General features: G+C 37.1%; 1 long non-coding RNA gene across 1 annotated transcript; it reads right to left on the bottom strand.

Annotated features, from left to right (window-relative positions):
• Positions 1 to 19,280: 19,280 nt before the first annotated feature.
• Positions 19,281 to 24,997, bottom strand: LOC114231029 (uncharacterized). The gene is made up of 3 exons (XR_003617002.2): positions 24,889 to 24,997; positions 22,736 to 22,912; positions 19,281 to 19,405 (listed from the first exon to the last, which is right to left on the bottom strand). It is a non-coding gene; the product is annotated as an uncharacterized LOC114231029 (long non-coding RNA).
• Between the last annotated feature and the right edge of the window lie 1,042 nt (positions 24,998 to 26,039).

Below are 26,039 nucleotides of genomic sequence, written 5' to 3'. Positions count from 1 at the left end.
CAATGAGAGCTGAGTTAACCAGAGGCCTCAAGTTCTTTCTTTTTTTCCTTTTTAGTAGTGGCCTGACTGATTTGATTTCAAGTCACTTGGGGTTTTAAGAAACAAAATCCTCCCCCATTAAAACTGCATGGTGTTTATGACCACCACTGGGATGGTTTAAAAAACAATGATAAAAGTCAACTTATGAAAAATAAAGCTGGCTAATTACAGCAAATGGGCTTAATTTAAAAACCACAGGTGCCTCTTTTATAAGCTTTTGTTGAGCTCTTGCCCATAGCATGTTTATACGATAAAGTTTAAGTTGAAATTTTTTCTCTGGCCAGCTTTAAATGGGAAACATTTGGTTCACCTCTGTTTACAGTTCAGACCATATATGATGTCATAGAAATGATAAAACCTGGGAAAGCTTGGTTCTGCCTTCAGGAACATTGCATCTGATTCATTATTTATGGAATTTAAATGAAATGATATCAATGAATGCCCTGGCAAAGAACCCATTTGCCATCTATTTTGTTTTAAGTAGAACTATAATGAGACTTTCTAGTTCATAGTATTTTACTTTTAGAAATCTGTAATATGAGAAGCATTAAGATATATTTAGTGAAAATATTTTTTTTTCTGTAATAGCTTTGGGTACAGTTGATATCCATAAGTTTATAAATAAGATGTGTGTAATTTTATATTCTAGGACCTAAAACATTTCCTCAAGTATATATATACATTTTTTTGCATTGACATTTCATTTGCAAGTTTATTTAATTTGGTTATTTTAGTGATGTTCATCTCTTACAAGTATGATATATTTTATTCAGAAGACCCTGTAATCTCCAGAAATGAAAATATCAGTTTTACTCTTTGCCTAACTCCTGACACATATATTCTCTTGATATATTTTTCATGGATGTGATAAGCTTTTAAATCTTCTACCCTAGGTACTTAGAGTTTATGTTGGTTCTTGAGGTCCTTGTGTTTCTAAATCAAGCAGGCATCTAATCTTGTCCTTGAGTAGTTAGAACTTCTGGGCTATAATAAAAGATTTAGACTACCAGGTAGAATTATTTAGAGAGGATCAAGGAGGAAGCTAATGAACCCTAAAGATTACCCTCTTGAAATTAATCAAAGCAGCAGAGAGACCAGCAAAAATAGGAATTAAATGTTGCCAATTATGTTTTAATACAAATATCATATCATAAACGAATCACCTAAACTTCTCTAAATAACACCATTTCAGATAGCTTTGAATCTGTGCATAGATTAGAATGAGCTATGAACTCCCATATGTAATCATAGGTAGGCATCTATTCACTTCTTGTATTTATCAGGAAAAAATTAATGCAAACCATATTGGTTTATCTTTCATATTAGTTTTATGGTTGTGTTTGGAAAGCATATGTTATATCCCAGAACAAGACCCTTAGTTCCTCATCTATTAAATCAAGCTGACAATCCTCTCTTGTAGAGTTCTTGGTGGAGTTGCAGGGACTCTGTAAATGGTATAATTAATGTTGTTTTTATATTCATATATACATCTATAGCATTTCTTATTTAAAAATATCACTCTTCTTTGCAAAACTATTTTCCTTATCAAGAGTTATTAATTACACAATCTTTGGGACTCACTCAAACATGAGCATATATCAATAACAACTGGCATGACCCAGATTCTACTATATTTTCAGGAAAATTATATGTAACTTTATATCCATCAAAAGATATTTCCATTTATTATTATTTTATACTTTTAAAAGTATAGTCCTGACAATTGAAGAAAGGTAAATAGAAAATTTCCCCATTATCAAATTAATCATCATCTTAATAGCTAGTTTATTTTACACCTAGTACACTGAAAATGGTATACATAATAAACATTATTGCTAACCCTTACAGCACAAATACTACCCTAATTTTTGATATGATTAAAGTGAGAGTTGAGGAGGTTATGTAATTTGTCCAAAGTGACCAAAACATGAACTAAATACAGGTTTCTCTGACTCCTGTTACCCAATTTATTCTAGAAATGCAGTCATCATCTTTCTTTGAGGCTAGCTCAGTTAGCCAACTGCTGTGTACAGATTTTTAAGCCTAGAGCTTGGTTACCTGTATTTGGAAAGTTTAAAAATAACTTAATGTTGCTTAATCTTTTCTGTGCTTTTGTTGCTACAAAAATATTAAGTTGATTCAGTTTTTGTTTTGTTTTCATGGCATTTGAGCACAAGTTAGAAGACAGTACTGGGGTAAATAAGTGACTATATATCAGAAGGACATGCCAGGCAGAGAGCCACCATGGGTAAAAATTCAGTGAGGTAGGGGCAATTTTTATGCACTTTTTTCCTTTTACTTTTCATAAAATAAAAAAATAAAAGCCAGAATTTCAGCGTTATATATAGATGGCAAAGAACCAATTTGCCATCTACTTTGTTTTAAGTAGAACTATAATGAGACTTTCTAGTTCATAGTATTTTACTTTTAGAAATCTGTAATATGAGAAGTATTAAGATATATTTAGTGAAAATAATTTTCACTAAAATTATTATATATATATATATACTGTATATATATTATATATATATAAAATTACATTTATAATTTTAATTAAAATATATTGCAAAATCTTAGTTACTTACAGGATTTAGTAGACTTTGGAAAAGACAACATGGCTCAGTGGTTGAGCATCGACTTATGAACCAGGTCACAGTTTAATTTCCAGTCAGGGCACATGCCTGGGTTACATGCTTGATTCCTTGTGTGGGACCTGCAGCAGGCAGCTAATCAATGATCCTCCTATCATCATTAATGTTCCTATCTCTCTGTCCTGCTCCCTTCCTCTCTGAAATCAATACAAATATATAAAAAAGAAAAAAAGACACTACCATTCAGAAAGTGGAAGAATTACTGTAGCAATTCTCAAATTCTGCTGGATAAATATTAAACTGTACCTCTGCCCTGAAGATAAGAAATATTCCTGGTTTAGGATACATTTTTGCATCTGCTGTAGCTCTCCAATCCATTGTTTTCCATGGCTCTTAGCTCTTCCTTCTAGAAATTCCCTTAATTTATATTATCCTCTTGGCCTCATCTAAAGTTTACTGAAGAATATCTTTTCTTTAGATGCTGAACAATATCCCATCCATAAATGTTTGGGGTATCAAAATTCCCCCTTAAAGGTTGAATGTTTGTTAACAATAATTCAGTTTTATCATACAGGGTATTTTGGTTTTATTATTCATGCATCAATATATGATTAATTTGATATTTCTGTTTCTTATAGACTAAAATATTTTCCCATAAATATTTAAGATTAATTAAAGTTACTCAGCAGAGAAAGAGAGATATGAGAGGCACACCAATTGGTTGCCTTCTGTATGTGCCTGGACTGGAGCCGGAGATGGCACCTGCAAAACAGGTACATGCCCTTGACCAGGAATCGAACCCACAACCCTTGAGTGTATAGGCTGATGCTCTAACCACAGAGCCACACCAACCAGGGCAAGATGATTCATCTATTGAAATGGAAGTGGACAAAGGATTTATGAGAATATACTTAGAGCTTATTACTAAATTTTTAAGTGAAAAAATTAAAGTTTAGTTTTCAACGTATCTAAACATTTTGATTTTCATTTGATATGCAAAGATTTTCATTGCTGAGCTAAACAATAATCTGAATTCTTCGATAAAAATCTACCATCAGAAATAGCAGAAACAAATAAGTATTGATTGGATATACTAAATCAATTATCCTGTCTCAGAATAGGATGGGAAAATAATTACTTTGGGGAATTATACTGTGGCCTCATAGAGCACAGTGTGATTGTCACATTTAGCCCACTTTTCTGTATTTCATGTATTGTCAGGCAGATCTCCTTGAGGTTATAACTTTCCAGTTATGATTTATGCAGAGTAACAACTTTATCTGTTTTTGGTAACTCATCTCTAAGTATGAAGTATAAAGTGTGACTTCAGCACAAAATAGTATTTTACTTTTGCCATATATTAAAATATACTCCCAGGAAATCAGTTGTATTTGATTTTGGAAATGATTATTCTTAGAATCAGCATTTCTTAGTGAATAAGACAGCAATGATGGCACTATGAATAAAGACTGTGTGTGCTACTGCTATATTTATTCACTATAACATTCATAACCAATGGTAAATAGAAAACACAGAGATCAATCATAAGGTATTATAAATTGTAAGAACATTTAAATAATATTATCAGATAAACCAAAGAGTACAATCTATAGATCTGGGATTCTTCTTTTTTTTTTTTTTTTAAGCCTATTTACTTATTTACTTTTTGTTAATTCTCACTGGAAGATATTTTTCTATTGATTTTTAGAGAGACTGGAAGAGAGGGGGAGAGACAGAGAGAAATGTAGATGTGAGAGAGACACATCAAAGGTTGCCTCCCGCATGACCCCAACCAGGGTTGGAGATCAAGCCTGTAACCAAGGTATGTGCCCTTGACTGGAATCGATCCCTGGACCCTTCAGTCAGCAGGCCAACACTCTACCCACTGAGCCAAACCAGCCAGGGCAAATATGGATTCTTGATACCTAAAGAGACATGGCTGGATTGAGATAAAGAATTAGAGAGGAAGGCTGGAGGGTATGGACAGGTACAAGGGCTGTACAATTTAAACTCTGGATGGAGGAGTGAAAGGGTTTCTTCACCCTTAGTAACTCCTAAGATTAGGAATCTAGATAATATACCTAGGCCATTCCTCCAAGCTTGTCTTTTGTATGGCATGCTCACCAGTCTTATTCTATACTAGACACCCGGTGCATGAAAATTTGTTCACTTGGGGGTCCCTCAGCCCAGCCTGCACCCTCTCACAGTCTGGGACCCCTTGGGGGATGTCTGACTGCCAACTTAGGCCTGCTCCCTGGGGGATCAGGCCTAAGCTGGCAGTCAGACATCCCTCTGGCAGCCCGGAAGCCCTTGGGGGATATTCAACTAACGGCCTAGGCCTGCTCCCTGGGTTGGACATCTTTAATGCTGCCGTGGAGGTGGGAGAAGCTCCTGCCACCGACGCTGCACTGGCCAGCCATGAACTGGCTTCTGGCTGAGCAGCACTCCCCCTGTGAAAACGCACTGACCACCAGGGGGCAGCACCTGCGTTGAGCGTCTGCCCCCTGGTGGTCAGTGCGCATCATAACGACTGGTCGTTCCTGGTGGTTCTGCTGTTAGGGTCAATTTGCATATTACCTTTTTATTATATAGGACAGTGACTTATTGCATGAGTCACATGGCTTGCTCTCCTCTCTGAAGTAAGTCCCATTTTCTTGTGTGTGTATATATAAAAGTCTTTTGTTGTAAATGAGAGTTAAAAGATTTCTAATGCAACTATGCTTAGAAAAGACAGCACTTTTATATGACATGGTTTTATTACTGGTTGGTGTGGGATTTGTTTTTGTTTTGAAGCTTAAGTTAAAAGGAGGATTACATACATTGAATTTGTGAAATGAGGGATATTTACATAAAGGAATAGTGGGTTTACAAAAGACAAGATTCACATTCAGTTGCACCTGGGTTCCTGTAGAAATTCAACAGGTCTATAGGAAGTCAAATATGAAAGAATTTTAGCCTTGTAGAACCAAAACAGACAGGTCTTTATTAGATATAATATCTTTTGCTTGCTTTTAACTAGTCTCACACCATATAAAGACATTTGATACCAGGGATTTGTCAATGTATAAAATAATTTGTGCCAAAACCGGTTTGGCTCAGTGGATAGAGCGTCGGCCTGTGGACTCAAGGGTCCCAGGTTTGATTCCGGTCAAGGGCATGTACCTTGGTTGCGGGCTCATCCCCAGTAGGGGGTGTGCAAGAGGCAGCTGATCGATGTTTCTCTCTCATCGATGTTTCTAACTCTCTATCCCTCTCTCTTCCTCTCTGTAAAAAATCAATAAAATATATTTTAAAAAATAATTAATAAAATAATTTGTTATACAGATTTCATCCTAAAACCGTATTTTGTTTTGCATATCTAATGAAGTGAAAACGAGACACTTTTGTCCTTCTGTCAGCATAACAGGCCTCTGAATATTTTCTAATCCCTCACACATTGACTATAAAATAGTTATTTACAAGGTAAGAATACACTATCCCAAATGACCACAATTTGAAATGCAAATGTATAAGTACCTAATGTATAAGAACAGATAACTTTAGTGTTAGAAAGGGCTATCTCTGAATTGGTAATTTATGGTGGATAAGCCTCAGTTTCCATATACCATAATATACATAGTAGCCACTTCACACAGTTTTAATGAATATTAATGATAAGATACACATGCAGCACATAGCAAATGCTTACTAAATGTTAGTGAAGAAGGATCATGCCAACAATAAAGCAGGGGGTTTCTTGCCTTTTTAAAAAATCATCACCTGAGGATATGTTTTATTGATTTTAGAGAGAGAGATGAGAGAGAAACATCGATGGAATGTCTCCCACAAGCTCCCTGATCTGGATCCAACCTGCAACGTAGGTATGTGCCCTGAGTGGGAATTGAACCTGAAACCTGTTGGTGTACAGGACAACACTCCAACCAACTGAGCCATCTGGCCAGGGCAATTTTCTTATTAGAGGTGGTAACTTTGATAACTGCATTGAGGTGGTGTCTGCTACGCTCCCATTGTAATTTAGTCTTTTCTCCTTTGAAATTAATAGTTTGTTGGGAAGAATTTTGATATCTATTTTATTCAACGGTTTCAATTTATTACTACTACTGATTTCAGTTATCAGAGTTAAATAACTAAGGAATTTTTGAGTGTATATACACTGAGTGGCCAGATTATTATGACCACCTGACGTTTGTAGGCAAATTAGCCATACACTGCACCGTATGGGATATGGAAGCCGAAGGCCTGTTCGAACACCTTTGCTGTTTGCAGTTACCAAGATAAAACATCTCCAATTCGCACAGGAACAACACAAGGATTGGACAGTCGAGCATTGGAAAAAAGTCATGTGGTCCGATGAATCACGTTTCCAGTTGCATCATGCAGATGGCAGAGTGAGAATTTGGCAGAAACAGCATGAAAGCATGCACCCCACATGCATGAGTACAACCCTTCAAGCTGGTGGGGGCAGTGTTATGGTTTGGGGCATGTTTTCCTGGCATGATTTGAATCCTTTAATTCATGTGGAACAACGTCTGAATAGCACAACATACCTAAGTATCGTTGCTGATCAAGTTCATCTTATCATGTTGATGGCATGTCCCAATGGAGATGGCTTCTTCCAACAAGACAATGTGCCATGCCACGGTGCTCGTATTGTGCAGGAGTGGTTTCAAGAACATGAGGGAGACTTTATCTTGCTTCGGTTGCCCCACAATCACCAGATCTCAATCCAATTGAGCATTTGTGGGATGAAGTTTAAAGAGCCATCAGGCAGCTGATTCCACAACCATTAAATCTCACAGAACTGGACAGTGCTATTCATCAGGCATGGTGTCAGATTCCTCGCATCACCTTTCAACATCTCGTGGAGTCAATGCCAAGAAGAATCGCTACAATATTGAAGGCAAAAGGTGGCCCAATGAAGTACTGATGGGGTGGTCATAATAATCTGGCCACTCAGTGTACATTGATAACTACTGCATCAATATGGTTTACTTATTACAGCAAAAAAAATTTTCTCCAGGAGAGGTAATTCTATAAACCATTAAATAACTTTCTTTTTTTTTTCCTTTATTGATTAAGGCATTACATATGTATCCTTATTGCCCCATTGCCCCCCCCGCCACTCCCCCACTCATGCCCTCACCCCCGTGTTGCCTGTGTCCATTGGTTAGGCTTATATGTATGCATACAAGTCCTTTGGTTGCTCTCTCCCCGTTACCCCCACCTTCCCCAACCTTCTCTCTGAGGTTTGATGGTCTGATGGATGCTTCTCTGTCTCTGGATCTGTTTTTGTTCATCAGTTTATGTTGTTCATTATATTCAATAAATGAGTGAGATCATGTGATATTTATCTTTCTCTGACTGGCTTATTTCACTTAGCATAATTCTCTCCAGTTCCATCCATGTTGTTGTAAATGGTAAGAATTCCTTCTTTGGAAAAATTCCTTTGCTTGTTTTAAGAAATCTCTTAAAATTTACCTGGGTAAAGAGCTAACTAATGAACCAACAGTTTAGTTAATATTTTGTTTAAGACCCTTGCCTTGTTATTTCCCTCAATCCTAAACTATTTAAGCTAAACTAATAAATCATAAACTTTCCCCAATCCAATCAGATTCCTACCTTAAAAAAAGCATTCTTTAAATCACTGAGTCCAGATCACAAAATCTTGTTAATAGCTCACTTCCTTTAAATATCTATCAAGATCGTGTTCTTCCATATTGCATAAATTCAAATAAATTTAATTTTGACTTATTAATAGTCTGCTGACATTTTGGATGTGTCCACCTGCATTCACACATGTATACCCACTTTTACACCTATGTTAATTTCTCTAATTACATATCTATCTATATCTATATATCTATATATCTATATCTATATCTATCTATATATCTATATCTATATCTATATCTATATCTATATCTATATCTATATCTATATCTATATCTATATCTATATCTATATCTATCTAATCTGTATCTATTTGTACATGTATTTAAATACATATGTGTAGCCTGGCTGAGTTGCTTAGTGGTTCAGCATTAACCCATGAACCAGAAGGTCATGGTTCAATTCTCTGTCAGGCACATGCCTGAGTAGCAGGCTCAATCCCCATAGGGGGAGTGCAGGAAGCAGCTGATTGATTCTTTCTCATCATTGATTTTTTTCTCTCTCTCCCTCTCCCTTCCTCATTCTTTAAAATGAATAAAAATTATCTAAATATTCTAAATGTGGTGCTGAAAACAGACTGAGACATTTATAGACAGAAATGGGTAATCGTCATCAGTTTATAATCAAAGAACCAGAAATTTCAAATAACCAGAATACATTATAATCTATTTTGGAAAGAAAGATGTTTTATAATGTCAAGCAAATAAGTCAATGCACATATTGTACACAAAGGACCATTCAAGTTAGGACAGAGGCCCAGTGCCCATCGTCTTCTATAGGACAACAGACCCCACAATGATGCTGATGGCCCTGACCACAGTAGAAGTAATGGCATGTTAGGATGCTTACTATGTGCTGGCCATTGAATTATGTACTTTATGTGAATGTCCTCATTAGTCTCTACAACCTTAAGAGACATGTTTAATACTTTTTAATTTGTTTTACCTAGATGAATAAACTTATTTTAAAGGCAAATAATCTAATTTCACACAGCAAGTAGAGAAAAAGCCAGAATAAAACTGAGTGGTCTGATTTCAATCTACTCCTTTTATAATTCTGAGCAAAGGAAAATTACATTTTGGTATAGTTTATTGTTAATTATCTCCTTTTTCATTGTTTTTGAGAGAGTATGAATCCTATTATGGATTACAAATGAACTAATATACAAAATTTCTAAGTACATGTAAGCGTAATATGTAATGAGCACAACAAATTTATCATCTGTGTGCCTAAAATGAAATTGTTTGAAAATAATAAACTCATATCACATGAGCAGAGTGCCCATTTTCTTGCCGGTGTATAATTTCACATCCCCAGCATGGACAGAAGAGTAAGCGTCAAGAAATGATGGAGAGTATGCACTTGGAGATTTTTCCCCTGCTGATCCATCTCTCATTGTTGTTATTAAATTTTTAGAGAGAAAATAAAATCTTCCTTGATAAAGCAAAATAAATAAATAAATAAATTCATATGTGTATGTATGTGCACATATTTATAAAACCATAATAGAACATGAGAGTTCCTCAGGAGTTTGAAGTTGAAGTATTCTAACCAAATCACTGGGTTAGAAATAACTCCTATATCAAAGTTCTATATCCACTAGGAAAAGTGAAGCACAGATGACCTATTTTTGTAAGTTCATTTGGTACCAACACACCAGAAACACTTTGTCAAGCAAAGGAGACCTAAGTAATAACACAGATTCCACTGTTTTTAATTTTCATATTAAACTATTTCAAAGAACATTAAATGTTTACATTAAATACATATGACTGCACATTTTAAATAGTACATACACTGTATAGAATATATAAAATATATAAATATAAAATATATAAAATTATATAATTATGCACCTATTTGTTTAATGTGTGCTAATATATTTACTTATTATTTGTGCTGATATATTTACTTATTTGCTTTGCTTATGTGTGCTAGTATATTTACATATTATTTATTTTGCTTTTCTTAGGACAAATAATGTTCTATTTTGCAGACAAGGAAATTAGCCTATTGCTTACTAACTGACTTACACCTAGGAAATTATACAATTAGGAAAATTATCTAGATCAATTGCATTCTTTTTAATCATGGTATAATTTTCAATAATATTGGACTGCATACATTAGTTCTCATTCTTTAATCTTAGACATTCAAAACTTACTCTGTTTTATTTGTTTGGATTCTAAGAATTATAAATGCCTAATCAAAGTGTAAGAGATTTTAAATTGTAATAAATTTTGTGGATGTAATTATACAATAACTAGAGGCCCAGTGCATGAATTCGTGTGCTGGTGGTGTCTGGCCAGCCTGCCCCAATCGGGGCTGATCATGCTGGGATGGCCAGGGAGAGGGACTGCAGGCAGTTGGCTGGCTGGCCCTGCCCCCTTGTCGAACTCCCTATCGAACTCCTGATCGAGGGGACAATTTGCATATTAGCCTTTTATTATATAGGGTTACTTTAAACACTTTATCATAATCTAAGTTGTGAATATGCCAAAAATGATGACACCTCCAAGTGCTTCAAAACTGTCTTCACTGCTTACTTTGCATTTCGAAGTGTTATGGGGTATAAAAGTAATAAAACCCAAGAACCATTTCTCAGAAAACTGCACATGAAATAAAGGTTAAATATTATTTGCGAAGTTATATTTAATTTAATTCATATTACAACTCTACAAATAATGAGTTAAAATGTAGAATAAGTGAATTTAAAGGAGGTTGCTCAGCCAAGACTTTTTGAAAGAGATGAGTTTTCAGCTGCTTTTAGCAGAAGAAAAGGAGAAAGTACTGTTAGAAATTAGTAGTATGAAGATGTTTTCTTGTTATCTGCCAACTGAGCCTAGGTATAAAATTCCACTAACTATTAAAAGTACCTTCCTTTTTTATTATTTAAAATTTATTTTTTTAAAATATTTTATTGATTTCAGAGAGGAAGGGAGAGGGAGGGAGAGCTAGAAACATCAATGATGAGAGAGAATCATTGACCAGCTGCCTCCTGCCTGCCCACCACCCCCACTGGGGATTGAGTTCGCTTCCCAGGCATGTGCTCTGACCCAGAATCAAACCATGACCTCCTGGTTCATAGGTTGATGCTCAACCACTGAGCAACACTGGCTGGACTAAAAAAGTTTAATGTTGACATCATTGCAGGAGTCCCCCTTTCTCACCTTCCTTTATATATTTTGTCAACATTTATGATGCATTTAATTTTTGAAAGTTATTATTTATTACCATGAAATCATTTTCTGCAATCTTTTTGATCAAAGCCTTCATGGATAAATTTAATCACAGTACTGTGGTCCTTTCTCCTATACTATATTTGGAGCTTCCACTCATTTGAAACATATAATTTTTTTATAAAACATTGCAGGTAATAGCCTCCTGTTATAAGAAAATCATGATGATGAAAAACATCGTGTCTATTTTGGTCCCTGTATGGAAGTATCAGCAATATTTAATGTAGATCACATGTGTACATTGACATTGACATCTATTCTATCTTACACCCCTTTCTATGTTTTTTGATTTAGTGACATAAATCTTCATACAACTTTGTTTTTTACTCTACATATTATAATGATTGGAATAAGTTTTGTAGAATAAATGGAGCTCTAGGGGAATCTTTATTTCTAGAAACACCTTCTGGGTGAGAATGAAGAGTATATAGTCTTATAACCACATGGATTTCAAATTTTCAATTGCTCCCAATCTCTTTATAGATGACCCTCTCCAAAAAATAAATGATCATAATATTTGACCTTGGACTAAGCTAATGTTACACTCTCAGATGCTGTATTTAAATTCAAGCTTCTAATACCATCTATAATTACAACCCCAACAAGTTCTGCACTGTTCTGTAAGTGTCCCAGTGACATTTTTTTGGTTTTCCACAGTTTTCTTCATGATAAAGAGATCAACTTCACCTTTAGATCTAACCTTCTGTTGGGCAATACTTGCTATGTAGGTTTGGGGAACAGATTTATTTCCCTGAAGAATGCTTCAGATCTGCCATTGAATAAAAGAAACAAACATTATAATCAGTAGAAGTTGTGCTTGTTGTAAAATAAGATAGAGGTTGACCTTCTTTGTGTGTTTTTTCCCCAAGTATTTTTTTTTTAACCTGACTTTTGTATCTGTTTGATGAAGTATCTTTGTGAAAGTTTAATAAGCAGTCTGTGGAATCCTTAAAGAAAGCAAGCTTTTGTGTGTTTTGGTGTTGAAATGTAAAACTAATTCTCACTTGATGTCAGAAGTGCTATCTCTATTAATAATTTGACAACTGTTCCAAAATATATCTTTTGGGAGAATATTTTTGAATTGGAAAAATAGACTAGAATAGAAACATAAATAAAGCAAAGAGCAAAACATTAGCCTTTTTTTAATTTTTCTACTTTTTGCCTAGTGACAATATAATGCGAGTCAGAAGCTTTGTTTCTTTTAACCAACCTTCTTCAAAATTATTTTTAAAACTTATAAAGTTTATTTGTTAGAGCAGTTTCAGGCTTACAGAAAAATTAAACACTAAATATGGAGGTTTCTCATATTTCCCCCCCTCCCTCTCACCAGTTGTCTCCCCTAAATAGTTTTCTATATTATTAACATCTTAACGTTTGTTACAGTTGATGAACCAATATGATACACTAGAGGCCCAGTGCACTTAACTCGTGCACTGGTAGGGTCCCTAGCAGCTGCCAGCTGCTGACTAGGTACTCCCTCCCTTCCCCCTTCGCCCCCTGGTTGAACTCCTGAATGAACTCCTGGTCGAGGGGACAATTTGCATACTATGCTTTTATTATCTTATCTACAAAAAGAGTAATATGCAAATTAACCATCACTCCGCTACACCCACCAGCCACGCCCACCAGCCAATCCGGAGCGAGTATGGAAATTAACCCAACCAAGATGGCTACGGCCACTGAGAGAGCAGGAGGGAGGTTTGGGTTTCCCAGCGATGGAGGAAGCCAAGCTTTCCACACACCCTGGCTGGCCCAGGCCTCCACTTAAGGCTACAAAGTTTCAATTATAGATGATAAATAAATCCCAACAGAAATGGCTGTTGCCACAGAGTGAGCAGAAGGTTTGGCTCTGCTTCAGGCTACAAAGTTTCAATTGTAGAAGATAAATAAACCCCAGATACCAGGGCGTCCGCTTAGGTCACCAGGGAGCGTGGCTGACCTGCAAACCACCACAGGCCCCTCGCTCAGGCTGCCCCACCCCCCATGGGAACCCCCTCCCTGATCCGGGACACCTGTTATGCCCAGAGTTCAGGGTCCCCAATAATCAACCACTAGGGAGCCTTTTCTCCGATGCAAAAGCAAAGAGTCTTTATTCAAACCCGGGTTTGGCTCCCAGCCTCCTCCTGACGCAGCAGTGGGGCCAGAGAGCGAACTCCGGGGGAGTGATGAATTATAAAGGGTTGGACATTTGGGTGGGCTTAGGGAAGTGACGTGGGTTACAGAGATTGCCTAATTTGGACTGAATCTACTTCTCTACATTCCTATTGGCAGGTTCATGCAATTGTTACATTCTCACGGTTTTCTAAGAAAAAGGAGTCATATACATAGTTACACAGGGTGGAGGGTACAGTACATTTTGTGCTGTCCTGCTCTGCCCTTTCACACCCTTCAGGGCAAACCAGCTGGCCCCCACCCATGCACCAGGCCTCTATCCTATCTAATAAAAGACTAATATGAAGATTGACCATCACTCCAACACACAAGATGACTGCGCCCATGTGGTCAAAGATCCTGCCCCCATGTAGACACAAGATGGCCACCACAAGATGGCCAGCAGGGGAGGGCAGTTGTGGCAATCAGGCCAGCAGGGGAGGGCAGTTGGGAGGGACCAGGACTGCAAGGGAGGGCAGTTGGGGATGATCAAGCCTGCAGGGGAGGGCAGTGAGGAGTGACAAGGCCAGTAGAAGAGGGAAGCTGGGGGCAAACAGGCTGGCAGGAAAGCAGTTAGACATCAATCAGGCTGGCAGGGGAGTGGTTAGGGGGTGATCAGACTGGCAGGCAGGAGCAGTTAGGGGCAATCAGGAAGGCAAACAGGCGAGCAGTTGGGAGCCAGCAGTCCTGGATTGTGAGAGGGATCCCAGATTGGAGAGGGTGCAGGCTGGGCTGAGGGACACTCCCCCCCCCCCCTCATGCATGAATTTCATGCACTGGGCCTCTAGTATAAGATTATAATTAAAGTCAGTAGTTTATAGTTTGGTTCACTCTTTGTGTTTTACAGCTTAATAGGTTTTGACAAATACATATGTCATATCCACCAGTAAGAAATACAGAATAATTTCACTATTTTTAAAATGCTACCTGCTACACCTATACATTTCTTCTCTTTCCTCCCCAACTCCTGGCAACTACTGATCTTTTTTCTGTCTCCATAGTTTTGCCTTTTCCAATATGTCATATAACTAGAATCATATAGCATGTTACCTTTCCAGAGTAGCTTATTTTACTGAGCAATATGCATTTAAGTTTTCTCCATGTCTTTTTGTAGCTTGATAGGTCATTTACTTTTATGGTAGAAATAGAGAACTAGAGGCCCATTGCACAAAGATTCGTGCAATAGTCCTTCCTTCCCCTGGCTGCTGGCACTGGTTTTCCTCTGGGACCGGGGACCCAGGCCTTCGCTCTGGTCACCAACTTCCATCTTCCCTCTGGCTGGAGACTTCAGTCTTCGCTCCAGCTGGAGCACCGCTTGTGAAACTCCCTCTGCCCCCCACTCTCCCCCTCCTAGCAGATGTCCCATCTCACCTGGCCACTCCACACCTGCATGCATGCTGCCCAGAGGCCTGGAGTGGCTGGGGCCACCTCCATCTTTGTTGGGTTAATTTGCATACTCACTCCTGATTGGGTGGTGGGTGTTGTGAAGTGACAGTCAATTTGCATATTTCTCTTTTATTAGTGTAGATAATATTCTATTGTATGGCTGTACCTCGATTTATTTTTCCATTCACCTATTGAAAGACATTTTGGTTGCATCTAGTTTTGGGCACTTATAACTAAAACTGCTATAAATATGTGTGTGTAGGATTTTCTGTGGTTGCACTTCACTTATTTGTATTAATACCTCTAAGCATGATTGTTGGATTGTATGCTAAAATTGTTTTGCTTTATAAAACAAAATAAAACTGTCTTCTAAATTAGCGATATCGTTTTTTGCATTCCCACCAGCAATAAATGAGAGTTGTTCTTAGTCCACAACCTGGACAGCATTCGGTGTTGTCAGTGTTTTGAATTTTAGCCATTCTAGTAAATCTGTAGTGCTACCTCATTGTTTTAATTTGCAATTTCTTAATGACATGTGATGTTGAGCATCATTTTATATGTGTATTTGCCATCTGTATATCTGCTTTTATAAGTGACTGTTAAGACTTTCTCCTTTTTTAATAGGATAGTTTGTTTTCTTACTGTATTTCAAAAGTTCTTGCATACTTTGGGGGTACAAATATCTATTTTTTAATCAAATATCTATTTTGAAAATATTTTCTCCAAGTGTGTGACTTGTATTTTCATTTTCTCAGCAGTGCTTTTGGCAGAACAGAAGTTTAAATTTTAATTAATACAAATATCAATTTCTTCCTTCATGGATTACGTGTTTGATGTTATATCATTGCCAAACCCAGTCATCTTGGTTTTCTCCCCCTTTTGTTTCTAGAAGTTATTTGTATTTTCTATATAGATAATTATGTCATCTGCAAACAAAAACAGTGTTATTTCTTCCTTTTCAATATAAATGGCTTTTACTTCTTTTTCTAGTATTATGACATTAACTAAAACTTTCAGAAGTATGTGTTACACAGGGTGGAGGGTACAGTACATTTTGTGCTGTCCTGCTCTGCCCTTTCACACCCTTCAGGGCAAACCAGCTGGCCCCCACCCATGCACCAGGCCTCTATCCTATCTAATAAAAGACTAATATGAAGATTGACCATCACTCCAACACACAAGATGACTGCGCCCATGTGGTCAAAGATCCTGCCCCCATGTAGACACAAGATGGCCACCACAAGATGGCCAGCAGGGGAGGGCAGTTGTGGCAATCAGGCCAGCAGGGGAGGGCAGTTGGGAGGGACCAGGCCTGCAAGGGAGGGCAGTTGGGGATGATCAAGCCTGTATATCTGCTTTTATAAGTGACTGTTAAGACTTTCTCCTTTTTTAATAGGATAGTTTGTTTTCTTACTGTATTTCAAAAGTTCTTGCATACTTTGGGGGTACCAATATTTATTTTTTTATCAAATATCTATTTTGAAAATATTTTCTCCAAGTGTGTGACTTGTCTTTTCATTTTCTTAGCAGTGCTTTTGGCAGAACAGAAGTTTAAATTTTAATTAATATGTTCAATAGAAGGGACATCCTTGCCTTCTTCCTGATCTTAAGGGGAAAGCATCTAAGTTTCTCACCATAAAGTATGTTAGTTGCAGGTTTTTATTTTTTGGTAGATGTTCTTTATCAGGTTGAAGAAGTTCCCCTCTATTCCTTCTGGAGTCACCAAGGAGAAAATATATTTTCTTACTTTTTACAGCTTCTGAGGCCTCCTGAATTTCCTGACCTTCCTCCATCTTCACAGTGTACCACTCCATCTACTTCCTTCTGTTGCAACTTCTTATTATGAATTTGACCTTCTCTCCCTCTAATTAGGTCTCTTATGATTAATTTGACCTCCCCAGATAACCCAAGTTAATCTACTCATTTCAAGATTCTTAATCACACCTGCAAAGTTTATTTGCCATATAAGGTAACAATCATAGCTACCACTTCTGAGGATTAAAACCTAAACATCTCTGGGAGGCTTTCATTCTGTCTACTACAGTAACTTTTCCTGCTTCCATCTTTGCTTTTTAATCCTTCTACATTCATGTAAATTCAAGTGAACCATCCATTCCATTTGTCTTCTCATTCCTTTATATAATGTGTACACTTTTTTTATGAACTTATTATTTATATTTGTTTGGGCTCACACAAGCAAAGTCTTTTAACTTTCCTTATTGTCTTCAATATTTCCTTTTAGTAATCTTTCCTCTTTTTCATTACTATAAAATCTTAAAAATACTTATTCATTTAACAAATATATATTTTAAAAATATTTTTATTAATTTCAGAGAGAGAAAGGGAGAGGGAGAGAGAGATAGAAACATTAATGATGAGAGAGAATCATTGATCAGCTGCCCCTGCAGGCTCCCTACTAGGGATCAAGCCCACAACCCAGGCATGTGCCTTGACCAAGAATTGAACTGTAATCTCCTGGGTGATCGGACACTCAACCACAGAGCCACACCAGCCAGGCTCCAACAGCAAATACTTATTATGACCTTATCATATGTCCAGTCCTGTGATAGGCACCAGAAAGCAAAAGAAACGCCCCCCCTTTTTTTTTTGTCTTAATAAAGCTTACAAGTCACAAAAATATCTATATATATAAAACCTTAATATGCAAATAGACCAAACGGTGGAACAACTGAATAACCAAACAACTGGTCACTATGATGTGTGCTCACCACCAGGGGGCATACATGGAACATGGTGGGTGTCGGCCGTGGAGGGATGGTGGAACAAGTGAGCGGGGGCACCAGACCAAGGCGGGGCACCGGTCGCTGTCATGGGGTGAGCCTCTGTGGTTACTGAAAATTCTTTGCTCCCACGTGCCGTGGTCCTGCCTGGCACTCACACTTGCTGCCAGCACCAGCCTCGCTTGCACCCGCGGCCGGTGCCTGGTGCCAGCCCCGACAGCTAGGTGCCATTAGTGGGTGCGAGTGGTGATTGCCAACCCTGATTGCCCCTCAGGGCTTCTCCAGCTCCCCCTGCTCCTGAGGGACAATCAGGCAGAAGCCGCCACTTGCACCCACTGCTGGTGCCAGCCCCAATCCCTCCGCATCAGCAGCGGGTGTGAGCGGGGCCAGCGCCATCAGCATGTGGGAGTGGCAGTGGTGGGAGCAAGGCTGCTGGCAGACAGGGGACTGGGGCCGCAGCAGGAGGGGCCGGGTGGGGGCACAGAGGATGCATCGAGTCCCGCTCCTGTGCCCAGGTAGCCTCACAGCCCACAGTGCCTTTCAGGGTGCACGAATTCGTGCACTGGACCCCTAGTGTAATTATAATATGGGAGAAATGTAACGGAAATAAGATAATATGAAATTATATAGTAGAACTGAGCTGGTCTGGTTGGGGCAGGAGTGGTGGTGGTGATGATGGTGGAATTTAGGAAAACATACTTTTACATGGATATTAAAGTGATACTTGAGGTTTGGGAGATGTTCCAGGCAGGACATAGCATTTAAAAAGGCCTTGGGAAAGAAAAAAATGTTAAAGGAATTGAAAGAGTCAGAGTGACTGAGTATGGGGAACAGAGAAAAGGCATGCAATTGGATCTTTGTAGGTAGCAAGGGCTTGGTCTCTATGGGCTTTTTAAGCCATGTTACTAGTTCTCACTGGTAAGCGTGGGTTTTAAGAAGTGAATTATCATGATTATATCTAAGTTTTAAAAGGGATCACTACGATAAGTACATTTCTTTAAAAATTATTTGATAGTTTCTTATAGTCTGATCACATTATACAGTAATTTTTCATACCACCTTCTAAAAAGCCAACTGGTTAAGAAGATTTTTTGTCATTATTTTCTGCTGGCAGTTTGTTTTTAGTTTCAGACTAAAGGAAAATATATTAAATATGGAATATTAAATTGAAGGGAAGGAAGTGTTAGATGCTTCCCTTCCTGTGCAGACCTCTTCCTGTGCAATCACTTGTTGCTTTCAGCTTAGCAGTTTAGCAGTTTTCCCAGAGAGGCTGCATAGAGGTCAGAAAAGGTGTTTTAATGATGTTTGCAAACTGAATTACCAGGAACATAGTAGGTGTTCAATACATGTAAATTAAATAGAAATAGTTAATTTGATTGGAAATGTAACATGAAGAATATTTGTTTACACTTATTGCAGGGAACTGCAAAATTTCACACAGAGAAATGGAATTTCACCAAAAAGAATTTGGACATTTGTTCTCTTTTTTATTGCCATAGTAACAATGCACTTTTCGGTGTGTTCTTATAATATTCACCAGTTTTCTACTTTGCGTTCTTTAAAAATAGGAAGAAAACACACTATCCATCTGGAAAGAAAAATAATAAAGAGAGCATTAAATATAATTTAAAATAAAATATGGAGTCATTTAAAAAAATCCTCACCCAAGGAAAGGTTTATTGATTTTTAGAGAGAGAGAAGAGAGAGAGAGAGAGAGGAGAGAGGAAGAGAGAGAGCAGAACGTCAATGTAAGAGAGAACCATAAATCGATTGCCTCCCATAGACCTGACTGGGAATCGAACCCTTCATCCTTTGGTGTACAGGACAATGTTCCAACCAACTGAACCACCCTACCAGGGCAACATATGCAGTCATTTTTACTGAGTGTCACCATGTCCAAAAAGAGTAAAATATGTATTTTATAGTATAATACTAGTCTGAAAACTCAAGGGGAAATTCATGACATTTCTTGAATTAACCACTCAACCAATCACATGATGATTTTGAGGTTTTATGACTCTATTTCTGTAAGAAACCATGGTAACTCAGGTACTGCATTTCTTTTTCTGATGATCTCACAAATCTCAGGTTATCTGTAGATCTTAAGTATCCTTTCTACAATATTTTGCCATACTTTTTGTGCCAGATCAATATGCTGCTGTTCTCTTAAAAAGAATGCTTTCCACAAAATTGCATTACTTAATGTTAACATGTTTAGTTCCATCTCATTTGCTATGTGTCTGATTTAAAAGACAACTTCTCATTTTAGTAATATACATAAGATCAGGAGCAAGTACCTTAGTATATATAAGAGATTAACTGGGCACTATATTTCACAAACAGAAAAAAATGCAAGTGTTCACTGGGGTAGTGAATGAATGTTGTGTGTGTAAATATATATATATATAGATGCATATATGCATTGTACTATACATTTATATGCACAAAATAATAAACATGAAAATTAAAGGTATGAGACTAATGAATAATAATTAACATAAACAATTATTCATCTTGTCCATAGGGCAACTATTTTATTTTGGTGAAGGCAAAAAGAAAAAAAAAGGAGTATTCATTATATGCTTATTTTTATTATTATGAAGAGTATCTCCTATTAATAACTTTGTCTCAGATTCATTGACTAACCAAGTTCAAAGAGAGAGGTATCAGTATATGTTAGAAAGCCCACATATCATGGATATCTGTCAAATGACTAGTTATCTATCAAATTTCACCTGTGCAGGTTTCATAGCTGTTTCATATGTAAAAATAAATGATCATGATTACAAACTTGTGGCATTAGTTGTTATGAGGATTAACTGGAAAATTGTTTATATAGTGATCAAAGAATGCTATTTCTCTCAAATTTGAAATCAAGGAACAAAGTAATTAAGAGATGTTTGGGGATAAATAATAATCTCCAATATCCATAGTTTTAATGTTGCTTTTAATATAGATGGAAAAAGAAGTTGCCTACATGATGTGATTTGCAAGTTGCCAAAAATGTTTATGTTTTACAAAATGTTATCCCACAAGAGCAGTGAATGTGTGAATTTGTCATACATATAATTTAATTTCTTGTTTTTAAGACCTTGTAGGCACTAATAAACTGGTGATTTCTTACATTCGTGTTATGTCTCAGAATTTACAAGACTTTTCATATTTATTATCCACTTAATCTTTATTCAAACCTGCAATTTAGGCATTTTAAAGATAATTATTTCAAAGTTGTAGGCCTGGTCCAGGTCAGACCTGAGAAATGAGCTCAATGCTTTTAACTCCAATGAGTATGAACAATGGTCTTTTCACAGTGCCATGGCTGACTGAAAAGAATATATGGATACGTTTTCTCCCAGGGTGAATTTAAGGCATATCAAATTATCTCCTATGAGGAAAAGTATATTCCAAGGTAAACGGACATAGGGAATAGCAAATCGCATCAAGAAAATTCTGTACTAGCTGAAACCGGTTTGGCTCAGTGGATAGACTGTCGGCCTGTGGACTGAAGGGTCCCGGGTTTGATTCCGGTCGAGGGCATGTACCTTGGTTGCGGGCACATCCCCAGTGGGGAGTGTGCAAGAGGCAGCTGATCGATGTTTCTCTCTCATCGATGTTTCTATCTCTCTATCCCTCTCCCTTCCTCTCTATAAAAAATCAATAAAATATATTTAAAAAAAAAAAGAAAATTCCGTACTGTAAGGACAAGTTCTAGGAGACAAGTGTAAACAAGAGTGACGATTATTGAGAAGGAACACTGTTATCTATCAGTAGATATCCCAGAGTGGAGAAGGGCCTAAATCAGTAAAAACAGTCCAAAAGGGTCACTAAGGAACAGTTCAGAATACTTTGGGATCTGGTTCTATTCCAAACTCATGTCTCTGTTCCTTGACTTGCATTTTAGAATTTAATCATTAATTCAATCATTTATTGAACTACAGTTATAATGAATCAGGCACTGTTAAAGATACTGGGAATGCAACTGTGCCCAAAAAGATAAAAAAGGCCTGCCTCTATGAATATTAAATTAATGTTGGAGATATTAAAATGCTTCTTGATCTTTCATAAGCCATTATCTTTTTCACCTATGGCCCTACTCTCTACAATGTTCTTCCCTTATTCACCTAGGTAATGTCTACTAATATTTAATATTCATCTTAGTCCTCACATCTTTCAGGAAGTCTTCCTGTATCAATTTATAGTTTGGATAATATTCCAATATTTTATGTGCCTCTAAAATTACACTTAACATATTTCTTTAGTGTTATATTATTTTCCTCTTAGTTAATATCAGGGTCCGGGTCTTCTTTGTATGTGTATCATCCATGCCAAACCTTGTGTCTTACACAACTGCATAACACAGGTTTTTTGGACAAAAGAATAAACTTGCTTTGCAAATATGACTAAGAGCTTTCCTTGCTTTAGTATAGTGTGTGTATATGTGTGTGTGTGTGTGTGTGTGTGTGTGTGTGTGTGTGTATTACTGATTGAATTTTAGTGAATGTTTAACTAAATTTTCAGAGTTATTATTCATTGATCAAATGACTAGTTATCTGTCAAATTTCTACATCAACTTGGAACCATGTAGTCATGTTTTTTCCCCGTCTTTGAAAACCGTGAAATAAACAAAGAAACATAAAATAATTATGTTAACAGAAACACAAGGCAGCATGGTATTCACAGTTAATATAGCAAGCACTAAATAAATGTTCTGTCTATACCTTTAAATTCTTTTATTGCCTTGTGTGGTAGTGATAAGGTAAGAGTTTGTGAATTAAGTACAATTCCACCTTCACCTTCCCACCCTCCACCCCCACAACTAATGACATTCTTACTACCATTTTCAATGATTTTGAGCAGCACATTAGCCCAAAGATAATAAAAAAGAACAAATCCCAAAACCATTAGGGAGAAAAATTACCTATGGAGCTGGAGCTGATCTGATATATCCAGCAAAATTGGGGATAGCGACTTGAATAACGACCCGGAAGACTGACAGAGTGATTGATAGGCTTCTGTAAACCCATGGGTCTGGTAGAGGATTTCTTTGATCTCCATCTGCAGTCGTAGTAAGTGGCATGGTTCTTTTAATCTGCAGCTGAAGTGTATTAGAATATATGATGAATTAATATGGATTTATCTTCCTTTCTCACTGTCAGTTTTATAAGAATAGGAAAAATACACTATTAGACATATATATTAAATAGTCATGTTGTATTTCATCATTATCCTTTCCCTCAGTGGTTTGTTTATTATCTATGATTCCTTCTCATCAGCTTAGCTTTATTTTGTGCTGCTAAATGAATAGACACTTAAATAGTTGCTCATAGCATCTGTTAGCCCATTCTTCATGCTTCTTTTTATAATTCTTCAAGTAGTCCTTCCTCTCACTCACATGCTTAGTCCTTCAAAAGCCATGTGTAGAATAGGTATGTGGACATGCCTGGATCAACTTTGCTGCTCAGGGACTTAACAGTTGGATAACTTTGACCATGTTACTTACCCTGTATGCATCTTCCTACTTGTGAAATAATACCTCACAGTATTGCAAAGAAGGTTGAATGAAACTGCAAACAAATCAGTTAGAACTCTGGAAACACCAGGAAGTGTTAATTCCTGCCCCATTTATGAGGATAGTTCTTGTTTTTTTAAATTGTGTTTTCACATTTGTTTTTTTAAATTATGAGGACAAGTATAGAGGAAACAAAGGATATATTTGAACCCTAATTTTATGCATAAAGAAACATAGTAACTCGCCTGAGTTCACTTAGCTAAAAAGGCATAGAGGCAATAATCTTTCGATTATAACTTGGGTATTCTAGCTCCTACCAGTCATATAATTTTAGATTAATAAAGGGGAATAGGTAGAAAGAAACTATTATGTTTTGGTGCCTATACATGCCAGATTCTGTACTAAAAACTTAATTTTCATTATTTTATTTAAGCTCCACCACAATCCTGAAAGGTGGATACTTATTTTATGAGTAAATTTAGGCTCATGGTGGTTAATTTTCCATTGCTCACTCAGCCAATATGTAGTGAATTTTAGATTAAAATTCAGACAATAAAGACATTAGTATATTTTAATCTCATGCCACATTTCATGCTTGGAGGGATTTTAGGGATAATTTACACCAATCATCTTTTATTAGAATAAGTTTGGTCTAAGAAAATCAACTTATTCAAGACAACTCCAAAACTTGTCTTCTCAAACTTTGTCTCATATATGTTGGTTAGAATTTTTTTTAGCCTTTATTCAACCTATTACTTTCTTATAGCCTTGTTTCCTTTGCCACTAAAATCCCCCATTATTTTTCCCCCATTACTTTTTTAGAGAGAGTGGAAGAGAGAGAGGGAGAGCCAGAGAGAGATAGAGAAAAAGGAAGAGAGAGAGAGAACAAGAAACATCAATGTGAGAGAGGCACATCAATTTGTTGCCTCCTGCAGGCACCTCAGCCAGGGCCAACCAGGCCCAGGGATCGAATCTGCAACCCAGGTACATGCCCTTGACAAATCGAACCTGAGACCCCTTGGTGCTCAGGGCTGATGCTCTGAGCAACACCGGCCAGGGCATCTCCCATTATTTTTTAGTCTACATGTCCTCAGACTGTTTACTAAGAACCTTGGTTTCTTGCCCTCAGCTGACAGTGTGATACTTGATAGTAAGTAATTGTCTTTCCCTCCCTGTTCTGTTGGCTTATGTGATAAAAAATGCTAGTGAATAAATTTTAAAGTCCTCTGCCACGTATTAAGTGCCAAAAGTGATCATTGCTGCATAATTTCTAATATCCTTGGCAGAACCTCTTAAAGCTATTTCAAGTATGTATACAAAGAAACATGAGGATTATTTAAAATATATATATATACACACACACACACACACACACACACACACACACACACACATATATATATATATATATATATATATATATATATATATTTAATTCTTTTTATCAGAGAGTCTATATTTGTCAAAGTATATATTTTCTGGTTGACCCTATTTACAAAGCTCCCCCTCTTTATTCTTTCTATGCTGTCTGTGTGTTTGTTTAATTTCCCCAAATTATCTACCTTTTCAGATCATCTATGTTTTGGCTTGACTGCCTTAGGAATCCTCTAGATCTTCAAAATAACAGCCAAGAAATGTTAAGTATGGCCCTCTTCTTAGATATGTGAGATATGGTTGTCATAATGGCTGATTTTTAACACAGATGACATCATTTCAACATCATAATAGAAATGAGAATTCTTAGTTCTGTCAAAATAAAAGAGTTACTAAAAAGTTCATTTTTTATAGGAGACACAAAATGGATAAAACCAAACACACTAAAAAGCTTATAACTGATCTTAGGATGTCTTAAAACAATGACATCTTTGGCAATTTCTTTATGACAACACCTTGTAGAAATGTACCTGGCCACGAGGAGAAAGCAGGTTGTTCTTGGGAATGGTCTGCCATTGAGGTTAAAATCCATCAGCATTGATAAATATAAATATTTATTTATTTGAACAGAGACCTGTTTAATGTCAAAACTTTATATTTATGAAGCTAGTTCCTGGTTTCAAGTTAATTTTAACAAACATTTTTCCATTTGACCTTTATAATATAGGGTGAGGCAAAAGGAGGTTTACAGTTGTTTGTATGGAAAATAATAAAATAATAAATAATAACAAGAATAGATTCTGGGTTTTGTGTACTCACAACTGTAAATCTACTTTTGCCTCACCCCTTAGCCTACATAATAATAGACAAATATGCAAATTGGCCATACCTCTGACACACCCAAAAGCCACGCCCACAAGCCACGCTCACCATCCAATCAGAGCGAGTATGCAAATTAACCCATCCAAGATGGCTACAGCCACAGAGAACAAGGTTTCCTAGGTAACAGAGGAAGCCAAGCTTTCCGCCTGCCCTTGGCAGGCCTAAGCCTCCACTCAAGCTACAAAGTTTCAATTATAGAAGGTAAACAAATTCAAACAGAAATGGCGGCAGAATGGAGCTTGAGAGAGCAGGCCAGGGTTGCCCCCGGCAACAGGGGAAACAAAGCTTTCCACACACCTTGGCCAGGCCCAGGCCTCCGCTTAAGGATACAAAGTTTCAATTATAACCCCAACACAAATGGCTGCCAGCTGCGGAGGGAGCCCCAGGCTTGGCTCTGCTCCAGGCTACAAAGTTGCAATTGTAGAAGATAAATAAACCCCAGATATCAGGGCCTCTG

This window comes from Eptesicus fuscus, chromosome 2 (assembly GCF_027574615.1).
Source record: "Eptesicus fuscus isolate TK198812 chromosome 2, DD_ASM_mEF_20220401, whole genome shotgun sequence".
Classification (NCBI taxonomy): Eukaryota; Metazoa; Chordata; class Mammalia; order Chiroptera; family Vespertilionidae; genus Eptesicus; species Eptesicus fuscus.
Note: the sequence above shows the minus strand (reverse complement) of the source record. Positions and strands in the feature narration are given on the sequence as shown.